Source organism: Taudactylus pleione, unplaced genomic scaffold, assembly GCF_031769625.1.
Source record: "Taudactylus pleione unplaced genomic scaffold, aTauple2 ptg000055l, whole genome shotgun sequence".
In the NCBI taxonomy this organism is placed as follows: domain Eukaryota; kingdom Metazoa; phylum Chordata; class Amphibia; order Anura; family Myobatrachidae; genus Taudactylus; species Taudactylus pleione.
In genome coordinates this window covers 6,755,975-6,780,028 of record NW_028284457.1, presented here as the reverse complement: position 1 = coordinate 6,780,028, position 24,054 = coordinate 6,755,975, and the positions used below count along the sequence as shown (strand labels likewise).

The 24,054-nt window shown below is 44.5% G+C and overlaps 1 protein-coding gene across 1 annotated transcript in view; it reads left to right on the top strand.

Moving 5' to 3' along the window:
- Window positions 1-3,907: 3,907 nt before the first annotated feature.
- SMARCAD1 (SNF2 related chromatin remodeling ATPase with DExD box 1) overlaps window positions 3,908-24,054 on the top strand; it is a 136,312-nt gene continuing 116,165 nt past the window's right edge. Inside the window, exon 1 of the mRNA XM_088464429.1 lies at window positions 3,908-4,132. The gene's annotated coding sequence lies outside the window, so the exon portion shown is untranslated. The remainder of the gene's footprint in view (window positions 4,133-24,054) is intronic.

Below are 24,054 nucleotides of genomic sequence, written 5' to 3'. Positions count from 1 at the left end.
TCAAATATTCCTTGACATGTACTTCTCGTTTCGTAATTTATTCCATCAAGTGCCCCTGTGGACTTTTATATGTGGGCAAAACGACTAGGATGTTCAAAGAGCGGATGGCGTTTCACCGCTCTAATATAAGGATGGCCCTAGAAGGCAAAAATTCAGACTTACCAGTACCTAGGCACTTTGTTACACATCGCCATAACTTGGACTCTTTGAAGTACAAGATGATAGACTGGATTGCCCCGAGACTAAGAGGAGGTGATCGTGGCAGGGCTCTGCTGCGCAAGGAAGCGTTCTGGATACATGAGCTCCAGACTGTCCCCTTTAGGGCTTAATGAGCAATTGGTATTAGCTTGTTTTCTCTAAAAGACCGCTACATCATTCTGTTTCATTGTAAAGTTCCACACATATTTTATGAAATTTGGATGCCTCCCTTTATGATGCCTTTCTTCTAGTTATATGTTTTATTGTTGTTCTATGCATTTATATAGTATCATCTTATCCCCGTTCTATACAGATTCTTCATAGTACAGTCCGCTGTAATTATGTTGTTCCCACAGGTTCATGATCTGCAGCTGTTGTTATAGTTATGACTTGTTGTCATGATGATGGGTGTTACACATCGTTGCGGGTCCCGTCCCTTGAGGCTGTCAAGATGCCGGTGCTACGTGCGCATTGCGATAACGACATTGCGCCCTGGACAGCGGAGACACGAGTTTGACACTGGGTGACTATGGACTATAAAGGTATGTGTCTTTTATATGTTTGGTGTTCCTGACGAAATGATTCACATCATGAAAAGTTGAATTTGACACCTAGTTGTCTGCCTCGTTTTTTACTGCATATATCAAGTCTCTAGGAGTGCCATCCGTTCTCCATAGATGCACATATATATATATATGTGTATATATACACACTACAGCTCATTAATGTCAATACACCAGCCAAATCGTCCATTTTTCGGTAAGTAATGAACAAATGAAGCTAGTTTGCGATTAATTTTTTTATTTTTGGCAAATAAATATGTTTGTACTCAACACATTGTTTACAAATAAGTTGAGTTTTGATTCCTTAAATTTTTCTCTAATTAAAGTATCCACCCTTAGCGGCGATTACTGCAGTGCAAACTCGGGACATAAGGTTACATCCACTGGTCAATTTAACATGTAATGCTGCATATCACTGCAGGGTCTTGTGACACTCCAGACAGGTCTCTGTTGCTTGGACTGAAGTGGCTCCTCACTGGGCGCAGCTTGTTGGTAGTGAGTGATGGAGTGGTATGCGTGCCCAGCAGTGATATGCTGCATTACATGTTTAATTGACTGGTGGATAAAACATAAAACCATGTGGCATTCAGCCCACTCAGTTCTGTTATATGTACGGGCACTATTTTATAAATATTTTTTTTACGCACTATGGGGCGTCCCCTCTTATTTTCTCACTAACAGGATTCGCCTGCGGGATATCGGGTTTTAGAAGAGAGGAGCTGTGTTTATGAATTGGAAATCTGGTGCTTTTTAAAGATTGGAACATTCCAAGATCAGCGACGTGTGGCTTATACGTTTTACACACAAAGGCCCTCATTCAGAGGCGGTCATAAGCGGCCGCTCGGTCGTACGCCTAATGATTGAGAATCAGAAAAAAAAAAAAACAATTGTGTGGCCGGGCGATTGCAACCAAAGTGACGCCCATACATGAACAAAGCACCTCCTCTAGCTAGCGATAGCAGTTAGCGATCGAGTCAATCGTTGTCAGTCGCTGTATGTTAATTTTCTTCTGATGGTTGCGGCAGCTTGTGTTGTGTGCAAATTACACAAAAAATTAACAAAAAAACGCATAGAATAAGTCATCCCCATGAAATTTATTTATTCTTATTATTCGCTAATGCTAACGCAACTGAATCAATTACAAGCCAATTAGCAGTGTTATTAGCTTCAACAATCGATTATTAGCTGCTTGCATTGTGTGGCACAAAATAGAAACATCAAACATAACATCGGTCACATTCGATAGTACTGATTGTACTCTGGGGCTTGAGAGAGCACATACCCAACCTCAAGCTGTACGATCAGCCAGGCCTCTAACCTGCTTGCAGAGTGATATTTTACTACTTCCGGCCTTCTATGTCGTTCGTAGTAGTAAGTTTATGTACGACCCTGAAAACGGTGAGGAACGATTGCGTTTTTAGACCACCACCCCCGTCAATACTCACAAACGGCCTTTCATGTCAATCAACTCTCGGAAGCCACTTCCTGCTCGTAAGCCGTACGATCGACAGCATTTTGGATCGCAAGGTCTCGTACGCACATGCACACAACTAACCGTACGCCTGCGTGGTTTGGAAACATCGGATACGTATGACCGAGCGGCCGCTTACGACCGACTCTGAATGAGGTCCAGAGACTGAGAAATAAGGCTGCCTATACTTTGTATTGACATATACATATACAAACACACATAAAGACATATAAATATATATACATGTGTATAAGGTGTATATGATTTATAAATGCATTCTGCGTTTAGATTTGGGCCCTATTCCTAAGACATTTCAATATTGTATGCAATTATTCCAAACTACGGAATATTCTGATATCCAGAATACCCTTGGTCCCAAGCATTTTGGATATGGGAGACTCAACCTGTATATACATACATATACACAGATCAGCAATAACATTAACACCACCTGCCTAATATTGTGTAGGTACCCCTTGTGCTGCCAAAACAGCTTTGACCTGTCAAGGCATGGACTCCAAAATACCTCTGAAGGTGTTCTGTGGTTTCTGGCACCATGATGTTTAAGTCCTGGAAATTGCAAGGTAGGGCCTCCATGGCTTGGACTTGTTTTTCCAGTACATCCCACAGACGCCTGATCGAATTTATATCTGAGGAATTTGGAGGCCAAGTCATCACCTTGAGAATTTTTGCAGTGGCCTGGGAATAGGGAATACCATTGTCATGAAGGGGTGTACTGGGAATACCACATGAAAGGTATTACCAACCACCGTGGACAGCGTCATTGCTGACCACGGGTGCTTAATATTTGTGACCAGCGGTGTCTGCGCAGAATTGTCCGTGGTAACAGACAAGCGACACTGGCTGAAATCACATCCACATTTAATGCAGGAGCTACAAGAAGTATATTCAGCAGATCAGTGCAGTGTTCTCTAGCTTCAATGGAAAATGGGAGTAGAAGACCCACCAGAGTGCCCGTTAACATTACAACACTGGACACAGCGTCTCACCTTGGCTCATGACATTGCTAATTGGACCCTGGAGAATTGTCAACATGTAACGTGATCCAATGAGTCATGGTTCCCGCTGTTTTTGGCTGTTTTGGGCTGATGGTAGGGTTCAGGTGTGGAGCAGACCCCATGATGCCATAGAATCAGTTGTCAACAAGGTACCATGCAGGCTGGTGATGGTTCCATAATGTTGTGGGGTGTGTTCACATGGCATGGGTTGGGTCTGCTGGTCCGCCGTCATTGACCGGTAACCACTACGAGCATTTATGGGATGTGGTCGAGAATTTTATTTGCAACCAAGATCCTGCACCTACAAATATCGGAGAGTTGTGGAAACAATGCAGATGGCATGGTGTATACATCTCTCCAGAGGTCTTCCGTCCACTTGTGGAATCTGTGCCACGTCGAGTTGCTGCACTTTGCCGGGCTAGTGGGGGTCTAGGCATCTAACCCATGACTTTTGGCACTTCAGTGTATAAATTACCATATCACCCCTTTAATTTGGGACACATATGAACTACACAGATTGATTCTGAGGCTGGCTGACTTCAAGTCTTTATTTCACCTGGTTTTAATCAGCCACAGCCACAGAACCTGTGTTATTCACGTGTCCCGAATTAAAGGGACGTCCTTTGCAGAAAAGTATGTCCTTCCAGGCACCCTCATTGTTCTGTTGATTAATAGTGTGCAGCGCTTCACGCTGGTAGTGACGTCATCCACCCTCTTAGAGAGCTATGAGAGCATTACAACAGCTTAGCCAGGTCAGGTGACGTCACTGGAGAGACCAGCAGCTGTAGTCCCGGCCTGACTCCTGAGCGCTGTCGTCATCAGACGGCGCCAAGTGAGGGACCACTCTGTGTCTGAGGCCGCGGGAAGCGGAGGAGGAGGAGGTGAGGTCAGGTCTGCAGTGTACAGGGGACAGGGGACAGGGTCCGCACCCGGGGGGAGGCAGCTGTCAGTCACACGGTGGGCTTTGTACGCCCATTATAGCCCTGAGTTTCACCAGTGTGTGGTACCGGGGCTGCGTGTCACTGTGTCGGGCTGCCGGAGCGCACAATACGCCGAGTGTACCCAAGCACGGGCTATGTATGTGTCGTGTCTGTAGCATTTGGATCGACAATGTAACAATAACATACACATTGGAATCCACTTAAATCCCTTATGGCTGAGTCAGTGATACACACAGCGGTATGAGGGGCCGGAGCACACTACGTATACACAGACATAATGATGACTAGATACATAATGACCTATTAACTCATCTGCACAGTTCCTTATTGTGTTTGATAGTAGCAGCATGGGAGGTGCTGGCCTTACTGAAAGCACCATTATGCCGGTCCTCAAACATGTAGAAGCTAAAGATGTCACACATATACAAATGTAATCATGGCACCATTGCATTCACAGTAGATGAGATATGTAGTGTGCCTGCATTGTATGTGTGGCAGAGTGCCAGCTATTGTTCTGTGGTGCCCTATGATGGGATCACTGACAGGAGGTTGGTATGCAGTAGTAGTTCTTCTACATAGGCTATGTTCTAGCCTGTGACTAAGTGGACTATGGGCTGAATTCAATTCAGTGCTATGATGAATAGCCGCGGGAGGGAGCAATGCAACGTGCTGTTTGCCTGGTCAGGAATTGGTAAAGTCAGAGAATGCTGGTTCTCGTGACTTAACCTGGGTGTTAAGGTGCGGTAACCGACATTTTCTGACTAAAGTGCTGGACGAACTGCTGTTAGCGCCGCGCTAAGCCGACAACAGCTGCGCGCCTGGCACTTTTGTTGGATTTCTCCTTGCATCCCCAGGGGGTGCGAGAAGAAATCCTTTAGCCGCCCAAACAGCGTGGTGTATTGAATAGCTTCGGAAGCTCCCTCCCGTGACTATTCATCATCGCACTGAATTGAATTCGGCCCTATTAATTGTATCACCCAAGTAATGTAGTCTCCATATATGCCGCTGTCTGGTTTTGAATTCTGTTGAGTTTCTTAAAAACTGACGTTGAAATACAGGAGAAACAATGTTTTAAATGTAAAAAGGAATGTGCTAAGCTAAATATTATTTGTAACTCTCTGCAGTATTATATAAATTGTGACTTTGAGCTTTCCAAATATCTCTGTAACAAGAGGTTTATGTTTTGTATTTATGCTTTGTTGCAAAACAAATACCTTTAATGATTCCTGCTATAGTGTTTGCTTAGGACAAGGTGCTAATCAAAGAGGAGGACTCTTTTTCGTTTTGAAGGGCACATTTGTGATGCTTAGCGTCGCTAAAGATTGTTTTCTCAGCGCGCAATTCACAGCACATGTTAATTTTTATACACACATATTCCCCTAGTGTATTCTATACCTCCACATACATCTAAAATATATTTAAGGATTCCTCCTCCACTCCTATAATATTTTGGGCCTGATTCAGAGTTGTATGCAAACCCGATGGTTTGCCTTCAACTCCGATAGTTGCTGATCGGCGCATTAGCATATTACTGCACATCCACTGGGTACAAAGTTGCAGCGGCTGTGCAATAGTGTACATCCCTGAATCCAGCCCATTATTCACAGTCCACAGTTTTGTTCATCTGCAGCATTTTATCAATGCATTTATCAGACTTCATAACATGCATATTCCTGGTTTGTCTTTTGCGACACAATACCAGTATATTGTGACTGATATGGCACCCAATATGGCACAGACCGTACATTACCCTATCATACAGGAGGAGAACACTGGTGCACAGCCTACATACAGACAGCGTGGAGCTTTCAAGTGATCCTTCCAGGACATGCCTGTATCCACTGCATCGGGATTAGTAGGTACATGTCTGGGAAGGAGACTGTTTACATTAAGCTGTTCTCCCCTTTCGTTTCTATCACTCAGGACCAAAATGCAACTTCATTATAAAAAACTTTCACAATGCCCATGCAAATTCAAACCCATTTCCTATCAAATAAGAAATACCTTCCAAAAATGAAGGCAGATAATGGCCACCCCCAGAGACCAGATCTGACTCCAGGGGGTAAGTTTTAGTAAGAAATGTGTCTTGCTGAGTTTAAACACATTGGGCATCGCAGGGACTTGTATGAGTTTTTTTGCAACCAAAATCAAAAATTTATTAAAAATCGTGTTTGTCTGTCTATTTTGATTTAATGGTGATTCTGATTGTGTTGTATAATGTGTGAATTCAGTCATAGTGGCTCCTTCTCAATGGACCTTCTCAAAGCACTGCACAGATAAGTCAGGTGTGTGAGGTGCTCTTGTGTTTAGTGTATATAAGTGTTAAAAATTAGAAACAAAAACGTTGTGGAGTACCTCCTCAAAAGCATAACCAGCCCCTGACCTTTTGAGTCCCTTCTGATACTGGAAAAACAGGGAAATAACTGTGTGGGTTTCCCCCGTATTTCCAGTAACTAGAACTGCGCTCAACCAGCCAGGGAGTAATGCCATAGAAGCGTGATACACATCACGGGGTCCCCCTGCCAAAGCAATATCCGTTCCCAAACTGGTCACCCCAGCCTAGACAGTAAAGGGGCCTATCCACAAAGGCGAGCTGAAAGACTGACCGTCTGGCGTTTAGACCTTCAGGTAGCCGAGGTGCGGTTCCTGCACTGAACAGCGTTCACTGAACGTCATCCAGTACAGGAGTCCGACCTCCTATCTCTGAACATGCCGAACCTGATGGGCGTCAGGTTGACGGGCATGTTCAGTAGATAGTCTGGATCGGCAAGGACACAGAGTGCACGCGCATTGCTCGCTATCCATTACATGACTTTGTGAACAATCCGACCAAAACCTCCTGGTTTTGGTCGGATTGTTCACAAAGTCGTGTAATGGATAGAGCCCGGTGGCACCTGTACCCCCACTGGGAAGAAAATATATATAAAAAAAGAATTACCGTACACACCGAATGATTTATATTACAGTCACATGCTCAAACTACTTACTTACCTTGTCTCTGGAGGTAGTGCTTCCCCTTCTCCAAGTAGAAGTCCAAGTTCTTCTTTAAAAAAACAACCCCCTCCCTCCGATTTTGCGATCCCACGGACACAGCACTGTAAGTACAATATAGTGCTTCCCCGAGAGTGACAGTTTCCCCATGTGGGGGTCTTGCACTATAGCCATGATTGCTAAGAGTCAGACTGCTCCTAGCCACTCAGTGGGCGTTGTCTTAGAAACCGCCTGCAGATTAGCTAAAACCAGTCTGACTCTTAAGCTGAGTACACATTAAACGATATTTATACCCAGCGATGCGATCGGTGACAACCCCGCCGATGGGCCGACATATTGGGCGGCCCATACACATTACATGATGCACTGCCCGGCTGCCCGCTATGTTGGCCCCTGCCACAACTCTCTGCATGCGGTCGTCATTCGCATCGTCAGGTTGAGCTGCATGTAGGGACAAGCTGCCGATGCGGCTGATGACCAAACGGGAGCCCGCAACAGCTGACATAGTGAGTGCACACTAGATGATTTTGACTATATGTCTGCCGGATCCGACGGAATCAGGCATATAGTCTGAGAAATTGTCTGTGTACCCAGCTTAAGTCAATCATAGCTATAGTGCAGGAAACCTCGTGAGTCTTGTCATTCTCGGTGAAGCACTGTAAAGTACAGTATGTACTTACAGTGCTTCTGTGGGATTGCAAATTCTGTTTTTTGTTTTAAGAAGACCTTGGACCACTACCTGGGGACCAACAACCACCTCCAGGGAGAACGTAAGTATGTACTGTGAGTGCATGTGAATGTGTAATTAAAGGATAAATCATTCGGTGTGTGTGTGTGTGTAATTCTTTTTTTTTTTTTTTTAATTACTAACTGTGCAGTATAGGTGCCACTGGACCCTTACTGTCCGGGCATGGTGACAGTTGTGGTTCCACAAGTATCGCCATGCCGGGGCCGACTTCCTGGGACCTGTAGTCCCCTTGTAAAGAATTTTTAGTAATTACTATCTTAAACCCATTAACCCTGCACCTGCTCAGTGGCGTAACAAGGGGGGTGTGGACCACATCTGGGTGTCACCTGCAGAGGGGTGACACCAAAGTGCCGACACTGTAGCATTACATGCAGCATTCTGCTCCTGACACAGTGAGGGAGCCGGCACTGCACACAGAGTGGTCCCCGGGGGGGCAGCCTGCACCTTGGGGACCCCTGGAGTAACTAAACGGGGGTTTGGGCCGCGAGGCCACTCCCCTTTTGCCTACAACTCTCCCAGCACCAGGTGTCACCGTGAGGAGGGACGCCACTGCACCTACTGCCACAAGGGGTGCAGGAAATAGCCCTGGCCTTCACGATAGCCCTTTTTTGGAGGGGCACCACTTTCTGAGGAATACCAGGGCTGGGGTGACCAATTTTGGGCTGGTTAATTCTTGGCAGGGGGACACTGACATTTGTTCCCCTCCTATGGCAATACCCCCGGCTGGTTGATACTGGTGCTGGTTACTGGAAATACGGGTGCCATTTTCCAGTACCAGAACAGGGCTAAAAGGTCTAGGGATGGTTATGCTTTTGGGGAGGGGGCACCCACATCGGTTTTTTATTTTCCAAATTTTAACCTTTTCATTGCACTGTACACGCAGAAGCACTGCACAGATCACACTGATCTGTGCAGTGCTTCGACAGCATACACCACTCGCTTGCACTTCTATTCATTTCTTCTATTATGCTCTGTGTTCTATTGTGTTTGTAAACACCTTGCTTAGTTAATCTGTGAGTTGTATTCCTCTATGGAAAGTACTCACGTGTTGGTTCAATAGTCTTTTGACTTATATTTGTGTGTTTGGTCATCTGTTTCTGCACAGGATTGGGTTTTTGCACTCGTGTTTCCTTTAGTAAATCTCAGAGTTGCAAAATCCGGGGTAACTCGCACGCGAATGCAATCTCGGCCAGACACGATTCTTAGTAAATTTACCCCCAGGTCCACTACCCAGCCCAACCTGCCTCCATTAGGAAGTTAGTGTGTAAATCTCTGGTGGTGCCACACTTAACCCAAGTAGAATTTAATAGAAACTCAAGAAAAAGTAGGTATAATTGGGTTCACACTGTGTCTTTAAAACATAACATTTATTAAGCTTAATTTAAAGTATACAGCGAATATTGTAAAAAAGTAAGGTAAGGTGGTCCCCCGCTTGCTTGGAAGCACGTGGCAGTCCGTACCTCCGGCAGTGGAGACCTGCCAGGGGTCGCTGTAGTGGGGAACCAAGGACGACTGCTTCTCCCACTAGACCACCGGGGCATATAATTCTGGCGCCAGGGACAGTGGCGGCGGCCATGTAAAAAGCCAGGGGGAGGTAGGTTCTCCCCCAGCCCAGACGCTGATCCAGAGATGAGCTTTCCCACGTCTGGGTTGCTCCTCCCTGGTATTTGAGAAGCCCGGAGACCACTTTCAGGTGCTCTACTGTAGCTGCGAAACTCAGGTGGTTTGGTCAGTCTCCCTGTATAGCTCTCCTTTGGTGGCCAGGTTATACAGAGCTCCATATTCTACTAAGCTTTTGTGCTTTACATAGTTGACTAGGAGCCTATTGTGTGTGTGTGTGTGTGTGTGTTATATATATATATATATATTATATATGTCACTTGTGTAAGTTCTGCTGTGTTATACTGTCTTTTTATTTCTGAATAACTGTCACTTATAACTATTACTGCTATTTCTCCTCATAACCCTCTGCTACAGGTGTATGGGTTGTTTTGGGGGTGAACACTGTCACATTGTATTGCATCGCATAACATTTCTTTATGTCTAAAGATAAGGAGAAGCTGGAGGCTAGTGCCCCTGTGCTGGTTTCATGTTTGGCTTGTCAGGCGGGCCTGTCCCCTCAGGATTTCATACAGGATGGATTGTGTGGTCACTTATAAGGAGCCACAACATCATTCCAGCCTGCCAGCTCCTGGGCAACAACCACCTTTGGCTTCCTTTTCTCAGGTTATCGCACAGGTTGTGCACCGTTTATCTACACCCACGCTGACCCCTACTATGGGGTACCCTCAGCAGCTACAACCTGCTATATTATGCCGCCTATGCATCCGTATTGGATGGATATTTATGCCCACTCAAGCCAGAGTATGGCTCTATCTCCTATTGCATTTCAACAAATGCTGCAAGCAGATAGGCCAGTAGTACCTAAAACCAGAAGCGGTCGGCTGCTTCTTATCAGTCTGTCCAGCCTGTAGATTATGATCTATCTTCAGATGAATTTGAAGAGGTACAGTGATCCTCTCAGGAGTCTCTCTCTCTGGAGAGGAGGACCATCTGGCAGCAGTGGATGTTCCCTCCTTGATTAGAACGGTCAAAACTATTTTAAACATCGATAGTGAAGAGCAAGCACCTAGGAAGGCTCAGGTGTTCAAGCGCCAGAAAGTAGTTAAGGCTGAGTTTCCCAAATCTGAGCAACTCTCTGAACTTATGTGGGAACCATGGAGTTCTCATAATAGACTATTGTATGTTACAAAGAAGGTTACAGCTTTATACACCCTCCTATCTGGGGAATCTGCTAAATGGGAAGGTCCGCCTACTGTGGTTGCTCATGTGGCAGATCTGGTTAAGAGCGCCACATTGCCCATACCATCTGCATCCTCCCTTAAGGATCCTACAGATAGAAGACTTGTGGCCTGTCTCAAGGCTTTTTATTTCTCTGTCAGGAGCTGTTACCCGTCCGGCCATGGCTACGGCCTGGATGTCCAAGGCCATTGAAGAATGGACGGGCACTGGAAAATACTCTTCCAGAGGCTTCCAGGGAGCAGCTGACATTTATTTCCTATATCAAGGAGAGCCTCCTATTTGGGGGAGGAGGCATTAGACGCCGGCATTCTAGCTACTAAGGCATCAGCTCCCTCTGTTGCTTGCAGAGCCCTATGGTTAAGGACCTGGAATGCAGATGCAGGTTCCAAGAAGGCTCTGGAATCCCTGCTGTTTGCTGGAGGCATACTGTTTGGCACAGAATTGGATAAGATTGTGGCTACTCTTGCAGCTTCTAAAGTGGCCGGTCTGCCTTCGTTGTTTCGAGCCTTTCGCCCACAAGGAAAAGCGAAAGGACAGTTCTCGTATTTGACCGCAAACTAAGAGATCTTGGGCAATCAGGTGTCCGGCTTCCAAGTCGAACGTCAAACCCTCGGCTTGATGGGGCGGGCCTCCACCTGGGGAATCCCAGGGTGGGAGGCCAACTTCTTCAGTTTTCGGATACCTGGCATCAGACAACAGACGCCGGGGTCCGAGAAGTAGTCTCTCAAGGGTATGCCCTGACTTTCTGGAAGGATCCCCCGCATAGATTTTTTTTGCACAGCTCCTCCTTCGGAGTCTACCAGGGCCTTAGCCCTCCAGCAGGCCATTCGTTCCCTGCTGGGTTTAGGGATGATAATCCCAGTTCTGTTGGATCAGCAAAGAAAGGGTTATTATTCCAATCTATTTTTGATCCAGAAGCCCAATGAGTCGCACCTGCCTATTCGGAATCTGAAAGGCCTCAACAGATTTATGCAGTTGCCCAAGTTCCATATGAAAACTCGGTCAATTGTTCTGGCAATGGAACCTGGGTATTTTATTGTATCCTTGGACATTCAGGATGCGTATCTGCATGTGCCAATTACTCCTTCCTACCAAAGGTTTCTGCAGCAACATTTCCAATTTCAGACACTGCCTTTTGGTTTATCAGCATCCCCATGGGCCTTCACCAAAATAATGACAGCCTACCTCAGGCGTCAGGGAGTCAGAATACTGCCATATTTGGACGACTTCCTGATACTGGCACAGTCTCCAGATGTATTACAACATCGTCTTAGACTGATGATTGCCTGCCTACACAGGCACGGCTGGATCATAAACTGGAAAAAGTTGTCTGTTTCTCCAGTACAGCGGATGGTGCATTTAGGTGCACTCCTGGATTCTCTGGCACAGAGGATATTTCTGCCAGGAGACAAGATTTTAGCCCTTCAATTACTGGTTTGCAGATTTCTCCGCAATCAGACGGTGTCTATCCACTCAGCGATGCAGGTTCTGGGGTCCATTGTGTCCACCTTCGACATGGTGGAATATGCTCCGTTCCACTCCAGTGCACTGCAACAGCTGATCCTCTCCCGGTGGAGCGGGGAGTATCGGTTAAAAAAGTCAGATGATCCTTCTTTCTCCAGAGGTTCGGCTTTCTCTCTCATGGTGGCTGCAGAGGTTTTGTCTGTACAGGGGTCGCCCCCTTCTGGATTCCAGATTGGGTGCTCCTCGCTATGGATGCCAGCCTCCGTAGATGGGGCACAGTGACTGGTCGTCGCACTTTTCAGGGAAGATGGACGACCAAGGAGGGTCACCTATCCATAAATGTCCTGGAACTTCATGCAGTATTCAGGGCACTCGTTCAGGCACATGATATACTAAAGGGCAGGCCTGTCCAGATACAGTCCGACAACGCGACCGCAGTAGCCTACCTCAACCATCAGGGAGGCACTCGAAGTCTGGCAGCCATGGCGGAAGTGACAAACATTCTGGTCTGGGCAGAATGTCATCTTCCAGCAATCTTGGCAGTATTCATACCAGTAGTCCTCAACTGGGAAGCAGACTTCCTAAGTCGTCAGGATATATACGCTTGGAATGGGCTCTTCATCTGGATGTCTTTCAGATCCTAGTGGACATATGGGGACTACCAGAGGTAGGCCTCAGGCCACAACCACAAGGTCCTCAGGTACGAGTCCAGAACCAGGGATCTCTCAGCCAATTTTGTGGACGCTCTAGCAGTGAAGTGGGATTTCAAGCTAGGGTATATCTTTCCTCCGATCTCCCTCCTCCCAAGGGTTATCAGGAAAATCAAGCAGGAGGGTGGCACAGTAATACTGATAGCCCCTGCTTGGACAAGACACCATTGTTTCACCGACCTTCAGAGTCATAGACACCCATGGCCTCTTCCTCTAAGGCCAGACCTGTTAACACAGAGGCCCTGATTCAGAGCCAGATGCTCTGACAGAGCGCTCGCTCTGAATCAGGGCCGGCCCTCTGGTTTTTTAGAGCGGCCTCCCGGCCGCTCGCATAGCTGTGGTGTCCACCCACAGCTATAGCGAGCGGCCAGGAAGATGGTCGCGATGGTCAAGACCATCGCGACCATCAGGCTTGCGATGAGACCCTTGTGGTAGGGTCTCGTTGTCGCAAGCCCTAGAGTGCTTTCGGCTCTATCAGAGCCGAAAGCACTCCCACTGACATCACTTGTGATCGCAGGGTGGCCGGCCCCAGACGGTAGGCGTTCCCATGGGAACGCCTTTGTCTGGCCAGCCACGCCTCCGGGCCGCCCACCAAAGGTGGCGTGCTGTCACTCAACATTGACAAGCACGCTCCCTTTGGTGCGAGACCCGGAGCGACGGCTTGCCCGTCGCTATCCGGGTCTCGCGCATGTGCCAACATCGACCTGCTTGCGAGCGCTCGCGAGTGGGTCTGAATCAGGCCCAGAGTCCCTGCCTGCATCCGGACCTTCCCCATCTGTCTTTTATGGTGTGGCTCTTGAATCTTCCATCTTAAGAGCCAAGGGTTTTACTGTCTCTGTAATTCAGATGATGCTTAGGGCACGAAAGCCTTCCTCTGCCCAGATCTATTACAGATTTTGGCACTCGTATTTTAAATGGTGTACTCATAAACAATATTATCCTGAAGTTGTTAGGGTCTCACGAGTGCTTGCTTTTCTCCAGGCTGGGTTAGACCTGGGTCTCTGCCTGGCCACCCTGAAAGTTCAGGTGTCAGCACTCTGGTTTCAGCGAAGGACCGCCCCTCTGCCTGATGTTAGGAAATTTTTTTCAGGGTGTTCTGAGGGTTCAGCCTCCCTTTGTCCCTTCGGTAGCTCCGTGGGATTTGTCTATTGTTCTCAGGGCTCTACAGGCTCCCCCATTTTAACACCTGAATACAGTAAACCTCAAGTGTTGACAGAGAAGACAGGTGTTTATTCTCGCTAGCTCCTCAGGGTTTCTGATTTGGCAGCACATTCTTGTTGCTCCCCCTTTTTGATTTTTCACCAGGATAGAGCTGTTCTTCGTACCAGGGCGAGTTACCTTCCTAAGGTAGTATCCCGTTTTCATGTAAATGAAGAAATTGTGATGCCAGTCTTCAGACCTCTCTGTAGGTGAAGCTTTTCGGGATGTTGTACTTGCTCTACGTATCTATGTGGATCATACAAACACCTTTTAGGAAATCTGATTCTCTTTTTGTGTTGTATGGCTGTCATAAGCTAGGCTGGTGAGCTAACAAACAGACTCTGGCTAGATGGCTTTATATGACGATTTCTCAGGCTTACACACAAGCTGATCTCTCTGTTCCAAACAGTGACAGCACATTCTACTCGATCTGTGGGACCATCGTGGGCGTTTCATCGTGGTGCCTCTGTTGAACAATTGTGCAAGGCAGCCATGTGGTCTTCCGTCCACAGTTTTCTAAAATGTTATGCCTTTGATACTTTTGCCTCTCAGGATGCTTCCTTTTGGCAACCAGATTCTCCTTTCTGCTAAACAGGAGCGTCCCCACCCTTAAGGGAACTGCTATGGGACCCTATTGAACCCGAAGAAGAAAATAAGAGTTATGGTATAACATACCTTTTTGTTAACTCTTTTTTTTCTTCGAGGTCCACAGGGCACCCACCCTAACGCACTTCGTTGGTATTGGGTAATCTTTTTCTTTTGTATTTCAATGATTCCTTCTTCTTATGCTGCACATCCACTAGCAGACTTGTCCCTGAAAGATAAAAGATCTTCACAAATCGTTCATCAATTCCTGATGATCGTTATCGTTCATGTGCATGAATAATTTGTGAACGATTGCACAAAACGACCAAAGACCATAGATCAACGATTTTCAAAGCAGTTAATAAAAGTGGGCTAAAATATTTATTTAAATCTATATATGTTGGTCGTTGGTCATTCCGACTTTGAAAACGTGCACCGATGCATGAACGATGGAACGATAACTATGTCCAATAACTAATTAATGGGCAATACGGGACAACGCAAACGACCGGCATGATCGCGCATCGCTGGTCGTTTAGGGCTGATTTCCAAGCAATTGAACAAGAACCACTGTTGTTTTCGCTCAATCGCTAGGTTTAATCGCCTAGTGGATGGGCACCTTTAGTGTTTCTGGTGTACAATTGTCTTTCCTTCTCCTCTTTCCTTCTGCCTTGGGCTTGGTAACAAACTAAGGCCCTGATTCAGAGCCGGACACTCTGACAGAGCGCTCGCTCTGAATCAGGGCCGTCCTTCTTAATTTTTAGAGCCGTCTCCTGGCCGCTCGTATAGCTGTGGGTGACCACCCACAGCTATAGCGAGCGGCCAGGAAGATGGTCGCGATGGTCAAGACCATCGAGACCATCGGGCTTGCGATGAGACCCTTGTGCTAGGGTCTCGTTGTTGCAAGCCCTGGAGTGCTTTCGGCTCTATCAGAGCTGAGAGCACTCCCACTGACATCACTTGTGATGTAAGTGGGGCCAGCCACAGACGGTAGGCGTTTCCATGGGAACGCCTCCGTCTGGGCAGCCATGCCCCCGGCACTCCCACCAAAGGGGGCGTGCTGTCACTCACCATCGACAGCACGCCCCCTTTGGTGCGACACCCGGAGCAACCGCTTGCCAATCGCTATGCGGGTCTTGCGCATGTGCACGACGGAGCTGGCTCCGTCATGCGCACTGGGCCAACATCGACCTGCTTGCGAGCGATCAGCGCTCGCGAGCTGGTCTGAATCAGGCCCTAAGTGCCTGTAGCCAGGGGCGAGGTATATATGGAGGAGGATCCAGTGCATGGGAGCTTAAGCTTGTAGCAGTTTGGTGCCTGAATCACTCCAACCACATAACCCAAGGTAAATTCTGTGAACCCTATGAACCTTGAAGAAAGAGTTAACAAAGGTATGTTATACCATAACTCTTATTTTAGCTACAAAAATCCACATATGGAATAAGCAGAGAATAAAATTAGAATCAGTGTGTGCTTGTTTTAATGGTTTACATATATCCGTTATTATGGTTTACTTTGTAACATTGTAAGCTGTTTCATAGCGCAATTTTCAAGAAGAGCTGTTGTTATTGGGGAATGATATCTCCTATATTATCAACCATTTCTTACACCCATTTAACAAACCTGGACATGGGGATTAGTATTTTCAAGATGTTACAGGATATATTTTTAATACTATATTTGACGTCCTGACCAACCAAGTAATGGGTGCCTGACGGAGCAATTCAATTGTTGCTCTAATCGGACGCGAGTGCCCATTACTTATTGCGTTTGTTGCACCCAAATTTAATGGGTTTGGCCGAGTAAAGCAGCTAAACCTGCCTAAATGCCTGGTTAGAGCGTCCAAAACAGATTTCTGCTTGCCACCCCTGGAGGGTGCAAGCAGAAATCTGCATGCCTGCGACACTTGTGCAAAATCGGAGCAACAGTTGAATTGCTTTGTCTGGTGCACAAAAAACAATTGAATTTCCTCCAATGATTGTAACTTGTATATCTTAATAAATAAATAATAGTTTGAGAACTCTATCTCCTTTTCAGACGTAAATCAAATTACAACATTTCTTCAGGGTCCAGAGGGGATCCACAGGGATACCATGGGGCTGTGTGGGGTTGGAATGATCCGGGCACCGAACAGTTAAAGCTTTAGCTCCCAGGATGCACCGGGCCTCCTTCACATATACCCCGCCACCAGCCATAGGCAGACAGTTTTTTGTTTGGTGCTGGACAGGAACGGTCACACCTTTTAGAACAGGGGGACTGCGTAGGCAGCCCCAAGCTTTATTTTTAATTAATTATTTTAATTATTATTATTTTTTTCGTTCTTTATTATGAGCAAGCAGCAAGGCATCCTAATGGGCACCTGTGCAGCTGCTCCAGCTGCCGGTGCCGCAACATTGGTGAGTGGTCCGGTGATTACGGCGGGCACCTGCGGGGCTCTGCTAGCCGCTCCACTGGGGACCCAGGACAGCAGACGGAGAAGTACAGGTAAGGCGATTTCCCGCTTGTGGGGAATTGCGTATTGTGCAGTCTTTACCTCCAGCGGTGGAGACCTGCCGGAGGACGCTGCAGTGGGACGACTGGTTCATACGCTCCCCCACTAGACCACCGTGGATGTTGAATGCTGGCGTCAGAGACCATGTTAGAGGCCAGCGACACCAGGCGGTTCATGCAGCAGCGGGGAGGTAAGCTCTCCCCTGACAGCCCCTCCCCCAACCCAGAGCGCCATCCCACATGAGGTTTTCGGCCTCTGAGCTGCTCCTCCTCCCTATATGAGATGCACAGCTGCCATTGATCAGGGCTTTTCTGAAGCTACTGGTCTTAGGAGTTTCGTGTCCAGTATCCCTGTATACCTCTAACTGGGGCCAGGTTATACAGCGCACATAACCTACCAGCCCATTGAGGCTTGAGTAGTTGATTTAGTGCCCATTATAAGTATATTTATATGCATTGTATGTGACTTGTGCTAGCTCTGCTGTTGTGATATGCTATATACATAAAATGAGTGGTCCACAAGCGCAAAGTTCCTCTAACACTTCCGGTCCTGATAATCCTCTTGTCTGGAATTCCTCACCGTCTCAGAAAGAGAAAAGAGAGGATGAAATAATCTATTATGTTCACATATCCTTCTAGAATATTCAATTTATGGAGGTGTTCTTCCCTTTGAAAACTCACCTCACACCAATGAGATGGGTGCCTATAAAGGTTTCTTTTATATCCCTTCCGGTCTGATCAGCATAGGTATTAGCCACATACATCAAGACCCCTCTTATATAAAAGCTTACCTGGGAACAGGTATCGACGTTCACATAAGGGTATCTTTAATATCCACTCAAGAAGCTACTTGTTAGTTCACCATATGGGAGCATAAATGGTATCCAGAAGGGTATTTTTTTCAATAAAAAAGTGATATTTATTCCAGTTTAGCAATAAAACATAGTCCAACAGTAGATAAAAAAAAACCATCCAATATATTGATAAAGCAGCATCCAAAAAAAATGATAATCCACTATAATGGAAAATATTCCTTCCCCCTGGAAACCTATCTGCAGATAAGAGTTAGGACAAACAGTGCCACCCTCTCACCCGGTCTGAGAAGAGGTAAAGTTGTCCAAGGTAGATGTAAAAAAACAAAATCCTTCCACTGCATCCAGGTCTCCTGCTTTACACCAACGCGTTTCTGACTAAGGTCCTTCCTCAGGGTGTGTCTAAAGCCTAACTGCAGGGGCTTTATATACCCCCATCACTAATTGGCAAATAGACTCACCAATCTTCATTAGTGGGTCTAAACTAAACTCCGGACAAACCATCCCAACACAACAGTAATATATAAAGTAAAAAATACATAAAAATAAATTTCCTGGTGTTCAAACATAATCACCATCCCATAAATAAATAATTAAAAAATTTCAGCATTCCAATTCATAATAATAACAACTTTTCTTGTGAATAACAAGATCTAATCCAGTCCATGTTTAAATAGTCTCCTTGTGTCACTGGACATTAGCTTAGTGCTCTTTTTTCAAGCATGGGGCCAAAAACACCCCGTTGTTTCATCATTCCCTTCAAACTCCGCTCGGGCCTCGTTGACCGGAAGTACATGATGATGTCTTCCGGTATTTGAAACGCAAGCCGGAAGTTGTATCTTCCGCAGTGGAACGCATATCGCGACTTTGCCGGAAACGCCCTACTGAGTATATTTATATCCATAGAGCGCTCCCAAAGAACAAATTCAGATTATTTCTTTTCCACATGCGACTCCATTGGTATTGTTCCCATGCCATAAAAAGAGTAAACATATATAGAAAAACAATAATTAATAACAAATATAAACTTGTAATATGATACATACAGCGCATCCTAATCCCGCATCTCAATAAGTAAATAACACCAGAATATACATATTTAAAATCGTGAGATCCATTAAAAAATTTGTATTAATAAAATATTGAAATAATAAAACCAAGAGGTTATATGGTTATTATTTAAAGTGCATCATGAATTAAGATTATATAAACCATTTAATCTCAAAATCTACGTTTAATCCCCTATTGACTTGTGTCTTTAATGTAAACATAGTCTGCATCTCTACTTTAGCCAATCTTACATCCCTATCATTATTTCTCCAATGGGGTAACACCGATTTTATTCCACAAAACGATTTTAAATGCTTAATATCACATTGGTGTGTTTTCTTAAAATGTAATGAAACATTGTGTGTCTCTAAACCTTTTTTTATATTTCTGACATGTTCAGAAAGCCTCTCTTTCAGCATTCTAGTGGGCTTGCCCACGTACTGGCTTCCGCAAGAACATTCTAGTAGATATACACAATATTTTGTATTACAAGTTATAAAATCTTTAATATCATACACCTTCTTGGTTTGTGTAGATGTATACTGTGTCATCTTAGATGTTCCACTTTTACATATTTTGCACATCCCACATCTAAAAAATCCTTTGGATTTAATTCTAGTTTCATTATTGGTAACTGGGAGAGCACTCCGTACAACGTTATCTTTAATATTTTGGGCTTTCCTATAAATGAATTTAGGGCGTTCATCCAAAACTGTCCTAAGTAAAGGGTCATTAATTAAAATCCCCCAATATTTCCTTATTACCCCTTCAATTTTTTTATAATGAGAGATCTAGGAAATCCACCAAAATATCACTACTTTTAAAGGTTAGAAAAATATCCAGATCATTGTCATTAAGATACTTAATGACAATGATCTGGATATTTTTCTAACCTTTAAAAGTAGTGATATTTTGGTGGATTTCCTAGATCTCTCAATTTATGTGGAAGCAGGCAGTATAAAAACTAAGAATTTTGTTAAAAGTACGGATTGTAATTCATTTATTGACTATACAAGCAACCATCACTTAAATTGGTTGAGAAGCATCCCAAATAGTCAATTCCAAAGAATCATGACGGAATTGTACAGATATGGGGGTATATAATGAACAATCAAAAATTCTTAAAGAGCAATTTACATCTAAGGGTTATGATGCCCAGATAGTAGATAATGCTAAAACTAAAGGAGGTAGCATCAATCGAATAGAGATGATCCAAGGTAAAATAAAGAATAAAATGAGACCAAAGGGATTTGAGGTACCTTTTATTACAAAATATAACAGTCATTATAAAAAAATTGAAGGGGTAATAAGGAAATATTGGGGGATTTTAATTAATGACCCTTTACTTAGGACAGTTTTGGATGAACGCCCTAAATTCATTTATAGGAAAGCCCAAAATATTAAAGATAACGTTGTACGGAGTGCTCTCCCCGTTACCAATATTGAAACTAGAATTAAATCCAAAGGATTTTTTAGATGTGGGATGTGCAGTATGTGCAAAATATGTAAAAGTGGAACATCTAAGATGACACAGTATACATCTACACAAACCAAGAAGGTGTATGATATTAAAGATTTTATAACTTGTAATACAAAATATTGTGTATATCTACTAGAATGTTGTTGCGGAAGCCAGTACGTGGGCAAGACCACTAGAATGCTGAAAGAGAGGCTTTCTGAACATGTCAGAAATATAAAAAAAGGTTTAGAGACACACAATGTTTCATTACATTTTAAGAAAACACACCAATGTGATATTAAGCATTTAAAATCGTTTTGTGAAATAAAATCGGTGTTACCCCCATTGAATAAATAATGATAGGGATGTAAGATTGGCTAAGGTAGAGATGCAGACTATGTTTACATTAAAGACACAAGTCCCTAGGGGATTAAACGTAGACTTTGAGATTAAATGGTTTATATAATCTTAATTCATGATGCACTTTAAATAATAACCATATAACCTCTTGGTTTTATTATTTCAATATTTTATTAATACTAATTTTTTAATGGATCTCATGATTTTAAATATGTATATTCTGGTGTTATTTACTTATTGAGATGCGGGATTAGGATGCGCTGTATGTATCATATTACAAGTTTATATTTGTTATTAATTATTGTTTTTCTATATATGTTTACTCTTTTTATGGCATGGGAACAATACCAATGGAGTCGCATGTGGAAAAGAAATAATCTGAATTTGTTCTTTGGGAGCGCTCTATGGATATAAATATACTCAGTAGGGAGTTTCCGGCAAAGTCGCGATATGCGTTCCACTGCGCAAGATACAACACTCCGGCTTGCGTTCCAAATACCGGAAGACGTCATCATGTACTTCCGGTCAACGAGGCCCGAGCGGATTTTGAAGGGAATGATGAAACAACGGGGTGTTTTTGGCCCCATGCTTGAAAAAAGAGCACTAAGCTAATGTCCAGTAACACAAGGAGACTATTTAAACATGGACTGGATTATATCTTGTTATTCACAAGAAAAGTTGTTATTATTATGAATTGGAATGCTGAAATTTTTTAATTATTTATTTATGGGATGGTGATTATGTTTGAATACCAGGAAATGTATTTTTATGTATTTTTTACTTTATATATTACTGTTGTGTTGGGATGGTTTGTCTGGAGTTTAGTTTAGACCCACTAATGAAGATTGGTGAGTCTATTTGCCAATTAGTGATGGGGGTATATAAAGCCCCTGCAGTTAGGCTTTAGACACATCCTGAGGAAGGACCTTAGTCAGAAACGCGTTGGTGTAAAGCAGGAGACCTGGATGCAGTGGAAGGATTTTGGTTTTTTTACATCTACCTTGGACAATTTTACCTCTTCTCAGACCGGGTGAGAGGGTGGCACTGTTTGTCCTAACTCTTATCTGCAGATAGGTTTCCAGGGGGAAGGAATATTTTCCATTATAGTGGATTATCATTTTTTTTGGATGCTGCTTTATCAATATATTGGATGTTTTTTTTTTTATCTACTGTTGGACTATGTTTTATTGTTAAACTGGAATAAATATAACTTTTTTATTGAAAAAAATACCCTTCTGGATACCATTTATGCTCCCATATGGTGAACTAACAAGTAGCTTCTTGAGTGGATATTAAAGATACCCTTATGTGAACGTCGATACCTGTTCCCAGGTAAGCTTTTATATAAGAGGGGTCTTGATGTATGTGGCTAATACCTATGCTGATCAGACCGGAAGGGATATAAAAGAAACCTTTATAGGCACTCATCTCATTGGTGTGAGGTGAGTTTTCAAAGGGAAGAACACCTCCATAAATTGAATATTCTAGAAGGATATGTGAACATAATAGATTATGTCATCCTCTCTTTTCTCTTTCTGAGACGGTGAGGAATTCCAGACAAGAGGATTATCAGGACCGGAAGTGTTAGAGGAACTTTGCGCTTGTGGACCACTCATTTTATGTATATGTACTTTAAAGGATTGGTGACCTAGAGTGTGGACTGAGCAGCAGTTCAGGGGTGCTGGTGGCTACAACGTATCTTGTCTATCTATTTGTTGTGATATGCTGCCTTAAACTTTCTGACTGTCAGTTATCTCTCCCTGCTCCTCTTCCTGAAAACCCTCAACTACCAGGTGTGTAGAGGTTCATTATTACTTCACATTTACTTGTATTTGTGAAGGGTGTCACATTGCATTATTAGCTATACACTTATTGCGTGCTACTTGCTGGCTATTTCTATGTCTTTTAAAGGCAAGGATAAACATTAGGCTGAGGCCTCTGTGCTGGTTACATGCAAATCCTGTCTTGCGGGCTTGCCCTCAAGGATTTCATACAGGATGGTCTGTGTGCTAATTGTTATAAATCCACTCACCAGTCTACCTTACCAGGCCCTGTCCAGGAGCCATCTTGGCTGCCCTCCTTATCCCAGGTTATGACGTAGCTAGTGGATTGCTTTTCGGCATCCTTGCTGCCTCCCACCAATGGGGGGTACCCACAACTATTATAGCCTACTATGTCGATACCCTCTATGCATCCTCCTTGGATGGATGTTTTTGCCCACTCAGTTCAGAATGTAGCTCAAACTTATGCCACCTTTCAGCAAAGGTTACAGGCAGACAGACCGTTAACCACCAAAGTACATAGGCGGACTGTATCATCCTCTCGCCCCGAGGGTAAGGCAAGAGGACAGTCCTTTCTCAGGCAGTTTAGTTGGCACAAGACCACCAAGCCGCATGTCAAGCAGTCTTGGTCGGCCAGACGTCTGGCTTCTAAGTCGGACGACAAACCCTCCGCCTGATGGGGCGGGCCTCCTCTTGGGGAATCCCAGGGTGGGGGGACGACTTCTTTGATTTGTCGACTTTTGGGGGTAAATTTACTAAAGTGAGAGTTTTTAGAAGAGATGTTGCCCATATCAACCAATCAGATTCTACTTAAAATTTAACTAGCACCTTCCAGAAGATAATGGCTAGAACCTGGTTGCTATGGGCAACATCTCTTCTAAAACTCACTTCTAAAAACTCTCACTTTAGTAAATTTACCCCTTGGTGTCAAATAACAGACACCTGGGTCTGAGAAGTGGTCTCTCAGGTGTACGCTCTCCCCTTCCTGAGGCATCCTTCCCAGCATTTTTTTTGTACAGGTCCCCCATCAGACCCTAGGCCATTCACAGACCCTTAGGCCATTCACTCCCTGCTGCGTTCAGATGTGATAATACCGGTTCCTTTTGGCTCAGAGGAACTGGTTTTTATTCCACTCTTTTTAATTCAGAAGCCAAATTGGTCTCATCGGCCTATTCTGAATCTCAAACACCTCAACAAATTCATCCGAGTACCCAGGTTCCGCATGGAAACTTCACGATCATGGTTTCTCTACACATTCAAGATGCATACCTGTATGTACCTATTGCTCCAGCCCAATAGCGGTTCCTACGGTTTGATGTTCTGCAGCAACATTACCAGTTTCTGGCGCTGGCCTCTGGTCTGTCAACAGTCCCTCGGGTCTTTACCAAATTAATGGCAGTTATGGTGGCC